At 41.3% G+C, this 4,317-nt stretch overlaps 1 long non-coding RNA gene across 1 annotated transcript; it reads left to right on the top strand.

Moving 5' to 3' along the window:
* The first annotated feature begins 2,359 nt into the window (after positions 1-2,359).
* Positions 2,360-4,279, top strand: LOC107087600. Its single transcript, XR_001481348.1, has 4 exons — positions 2,360-2,544; positions 2,668-2,738; positions 2,989-3,034; positions 3,243-4,279. It is a non-coding gene; the product is annotated as an uncharacterized LOC107087600 (long non-coding RNA).
* Positions 4,280-4,317: the final 38 nt, after the last annotated feature.

Genomic DNA, 4,317 nt, shown 5'->3' with positions numbered 1-4,317 from the left:
CGCCTGGCTTGACGGAGAAACCAGGAGAACAGTTGTGCATATTTACGACAGTGCACTTTTACTTTCGCCCTCTGGGGGGAGCCTCGCTGGAAAATCAACACCGGTTGCATAGTGTACCTTTAACTTTCTTATATTTATCTTTTTTTGATTGCTCTTGTTTTTTCACAATGACTCCGTGAAGTATTATCCTCTACAATGAGGTATTTTTCAGAGAGCTTCTGTGCTTTTTTGTGTTGTTGGGTGGGAGCGGCATGATTTGTCTACTTCAGAGAACAGCTGATCGCTCTACTGCCGGCCGGCGTTGTAGCCAGACCAGCTGGAATACCATCCGAACTCTGGAGGAAAACACGAGGAAAGCAACATCGTGGGATGAAAGGAGGGTCGAGACGGGACAGACTTATTGAAAGGAGAAGATTTAAGCAGTGTCTCCCCTCTGTCGTTATGGGAAACGTGCAGTCTCTTAGCAACAAGATGGACGAGCTAACGGCGCTAACGCGGAGCCAACCGGAGTACCAGGAGTGCAGTCTGATGTGTTTTACGGAGACATGGCTGCACAAAGACATTACGGACCTGATTGTCTTCGTGGATGGCTTTATAATGTCCGGGCCGACCGGGACACCAAGAGTGGTAAGCGAAAAGGAGGGGGGCTTGCCATTCTAGTAAACAGCAGATGGTGTTACATCACCATTAAAAAACAGCTCTGTTGCCCGGATGTTGAACTGCTGGCCGTTGGACTCCGTCCATATCAGCTGCCCAGAGAGATCCCGCATGTCATCGCTGTTGTTCTGTACATCCCTCCTTCTGCAAATCCAACATCTGCCTGCAGCATCATTCATAATATCATCTCTGAACTACAGACCCTACATCCTAATGCCCTCATTATCATGTCTGGAGACTTTAACCATGTCACCATGAGCAAAGTTCTCCCGGCCTTCAAACAATATGTGAGCTGCCCGACCAGAGATGAGAGGACCCTGGACCTAATGTATGCTAACATTTAAGATGCATACATTTCCTCTTCTCTTCCCCCTCTGGGCAGGTCAGATCACAACCTGGTTCGTCTCAAAGCCTGCTATGTGCCTATGGTGAGGAGAAAGCCAACGACCACAAGAACTGTGAGGAGGTGGTCGGTGGAGGCTTGTGAGGCACTACAGGCCTGCTTTGAGGTGACTGACTGGCCTGCACTCTGTGAGCCCCACGGGGAGGACATTGATGGGCTCACAGAGTGCATCACGGATTATATAAACTTCTGTGTGTACTGCAATGTTCCAGCTCAGACTGTCACCTGTTACGCCAACAACAAACCTTGGATCACCAAGAAAATAAAGGCCATCCTGAATGAGAAGAAGAGAGCGTTCAGAGATGGCAACTGTGAGGAGGTGAGGTGAGTGCAGGGGGTACTCAAACGAAAAATCAAGGAGGCTAAGGACAAATACAGGAGAAAGCTGGAGAATAAACTCATTACAAACAACATGAGGGATGTGTGGAGTGAGATGAAAACCATCCCAGGGTTCCAGAAGTCCACTGGTGTGGGGTTGGAAGGGTGCGTGGCCCAGGCCAATGAACTGAACTTATTTTTCAATAGGTTTGATACTGCGGCCCATCCCCCACAACCCTCCACTGCTGGCTTCCCTTCAACGACCACATCCACAGACTCCACCCCTCCCCCCTGCTTTACATCATGTCCTCCACAACATGAGGACCTCACCCCTCCCCCTACAGTTATCCCTACAGTGTCCTTCACTCCTGACCATGTGAGAAGACAGCTAACCAGACTCCACTCCGGCAAAGCTGCGGGCCCCGATGGTGTACTCCCCTAGGTGCTCAAAGCTTGTTCCAACCAGCTGTGTGGAATACTTAGCCTAGTCTTCAGTCTGAGCATGCACCTCCAGAGAGTCCCTGTGCTGTGGAAGACGTCCTGCCTTGTTCCTGTGCCAAAGACATTGCGTCCTAGCGACCCTCAGGACTACAGACCGGTACTACTGATGTCCCATATCATGAAGACTGGCTCTACTAGGTGAGAAGATGACTGCGATGCAGGTGGAGGCCTCATACGTGTCCTGGATTGTCCAACGTGAAAAATATTTAATCCATTTTTTATAATTCACAGATGGACCCAATGAATTATGTAATAATTATGGGAATAAACAATCAACACCACCACTGGACTTTAGTGGTAATAAATGTTATTTTTTTTTTAACTTTAAAAACATTAATTAGCATAGATATCTCATAAACAAAAACCACATAAATAATGTCAAATGCACTTTGTAGGTGATCTATCCACAAGAAAAAATGTCTTTGTTCTTGGATCCACTGGGGGAATCAAAACAAGAAATCGAGAAATGCTTGCAAATCACAAGGTAAGGTTAAAAATTTACTTTTTACTGAAGTATGAAAGTAATATCAAATTGTTCTTAATATATCTATACTTACAGGGTATTTATGAGGAAGAAGGGGTGCAATGTCTCACGTTGGACATGTGACACTGTCAAGCATCCAAAACAACAGGATAGCACATCATGTGGTGCATTTGCACTGAAGGTGCATACATATTGTTACACAGTGTATGACTTCAGGATTTTTATATATATTTTGAGACATGCACAGGAAATACTTTCTTTGTTAATTCAATTTAAATCCATTAAATGAAGCTGTACCTCTCAGTTCGCAGAAATGATCCTAGCAAAAGAGGTTGTGGATTTTCCTGTTTCCACTGAGGCAGTCTACAGCATGAGGTTTGAAATTTTTGTGAGACTTATCCTTAACAGTGGTGAGGATAACATTCATATTCTTATTTTGAGTGTTAATGACAATTGCTATCACGGTTACTATTATTTGTATGTTTCACTGAAACATCTATACTTAGCCCAAAATTAATACATTAACATGGACTCTGAAAACATTTATTTATGGACATTGCTTGTACTGGGATAATCATGTGTTTGTTTGTGTGTGTGTATGTTTTTATAATGTTGTTATTACCAGATGACCTAAAAGACTTGTGCCACTTCTGTGGAGAGATGGAAACTGGGTAAGAACTTTTTTAGAATTTTTTAAACGTTTTTAGTGTAAGTTAAATGAAGAGGACAAGTTTTATCGAATTGTATCTTGCATAATCAAGCTTTGATAGGATCCTCCAGCAATTGGAATATAAGGGAATCTGAAATTATTGATTGCGTAGTGTAATCGCAAAGACATATTTTTAAAATAAAACCTTAAATTTTTTATTTCTTTCCTAGATCCAGTGTGACATGTGCCTAGTGGTTCCATCAAGCGTGTGTGGGAAGCCCACCAACTGAACAAAACTTTTACTGCTTTGCGTGTTCGCCTTAGCTTCCTGAGTTTGCTGTGGTGTGCTGGTTTATGTATGTTGTTTAATGCTTCATAAATGACATTTTAAAACTATGTTGGATATTTATTCTTCCAAGAATTTAATTTAACATAGTTATGGAAAGATTTAAATTCTAGGCCTATTGCATTTGTGAAATGAAGAGCAAATGTTTTTGAATCAAAGTTAAAGACTTGCTGGTAATTTTTTCCCCATGTTATTGGGAGAATGGATTAAATCAGGCAGCTAAAACAGCTGAAATATATGGTTCCCCTCTTTTAATTATGGCAAATGAAGAGTAAATATGACCAAATCCACAGGATTTGTTGTTGATGGTGAGAGGAATAAGCACAGTTAAAGACTTTCTGGTACATTTATTCTTCCCATATTATGGAAGATTATTTCAGGCAGCTGAAATATATGGTTCCCCTCCTTTAATTTTTGCAAATAAAGAGTAAATATGACCAAATTCACAGGATTTGTTGGTGGTGGTGAGAGGAATAAACACAGTTAAAGACTTGCAGGTAAATGAAATTCTTCCCATGTTATAGAGGAGGAACAGATTATTTCAGTAAACTGAAATAATTTGTTCCCCTCCTTTAATTTTTGCAAAAAAAGAGTAAATATGACCAAATCTACAGGATTTGTTGTTGATGGTGAGGGGAATAAACACAGTTAAAGACTTGCATGTAAATTAATTTCTTCCCATGTTACGGAGATGGAACAGATTATTTCAGTAAACTGAAATAATTTGTTCCTTTTCTTTTGATGCATTAATGAGGTACTGCGCTCTGCGAGAGAGACAGGTAGATTCAGGGATTTGAATTAATGCTGATTTTAATCTGTGTTGGTTATAAGAGTTCTGGTTCACTGATTGGAATAAATGTGCTGTGAAAGCTGCAAGTGATATTTCTTTCCTCTTCTCTTTCCTATCCTCTTTTCTTTTGTTTCTGCTTTAAGGTAGTTATAGAGATATTACATTCAAC

This window comes from Cyprinodon variegatus, unplaced genomic scaffold, assembly GCF_000732505.1.
Source record: "Cyprinodon variegatus isolate N-32 unplaced genomic scaffold, C_variegatus-1.0 Scaffold188, whole genome shotgun sequence".
Classification (NCBI taxonomy): Eukaryota; Metazoa; Chordata; class Actinopteri; order Cyprinodontiformes; family Cyprinodontidae; genus Cyprinodon; species Cyprinodon variegatus.
The sequence above is the reverse complement of the archived record's forward strand: the minus strand, read 5'-3'. Positions and strand labels throughout refer to the sequence as shown.